Below are 750 nucleotides of genomic sequence, written 5' to 3' on the forward strand. Positions count from 1 at the left end.
AGTCAGTCCCCTAATTATTTTTGAATGGGCTTGGCGATTATATATTACATTTGTGAAAATGCAGTTGTTTAAAATATATATTTATCATAATATATTTGTGATTGTGGCTGAATTTACTCCTGCCAGATGCCTTTTAATATAATGTTGCGCTGACGAACATTGCGCTACATCTTTGCCCTTTTAAGGCCATTCAAACAGCTAACAAACATTAGAAAACTACAGGGCTACTTCCTTGAAAATGTTGCTGCACTTTCGATGCACGTTAACACAACCATTGGAACAAAGTGTTGTTGTTTCGTAAACTCCATGTTCAGTTGGATGAGAGTACAAATGGCCAGCGATCTAGCGTCAGTATTAAATACACCACAAGTCTCTGTGGCGCAATTGGTTAGCGCGTTAGACTGTTAATCTAAAGGTTGGTGGTTCGAGCCCACCCAGGGACGACAGTTTTCAGTTTGTTGTGCTCCATGATGTCGATGTGACGTCCTGTACCTGTTATGAGATTCCTGTTAAATTGCCGTGCTGAGGGTCAATGCCAACACAAGCCTCTCTCGTGCAATCAGTTAGTGTGTTTGACTGTCAATCTAAAGGTTGGTGCTTTGACACCACCCAGGGATGACATTTTTCAGATTGTGAAGTCCCCCTTCCTGACTTGGCGTGAGCTTCCATGAGACTTTGGCCTGCTGAGGGTCAGTATAACCACAAGTCTCTGTGGTGCAATTTGTTGGCGCGTTAGACTGTTCATTTAAA

General features: G+C 42.3%; 1 non-coding gene across 1 annotated transcript; it reads left to right on the forward strand.

Moving 5' to 3' along the window:
• Positions 1-369: 369 nt before the first annotated feature.
• On the forward strand, positions 370-443 carry trnan-guu (transfer RNA asparagine (anticodon GUU)). The gene has a single exon. It is a non-coding gene; the product is annotated as a tRNA-Asn (tRNA).
• Positions 444-750: the final 307 nt, after the last annotated feature.

Source organism: Oncorhynchus mykiss, chromosome 21 (assembly GCF_057628025.1).
Source record: "Oncorhynchus mykiss isolate SJ-2025 chromosome 21, ASM5762802v1, whole genome shotgun sequence".
NCBI classification, from domain to species: Eukaryota; Metazoa; Chordata; class Actinopteri; order Salmoniformes; family Salmonidae; genus Oncorhynchus; species Oncorhynchus mykiss.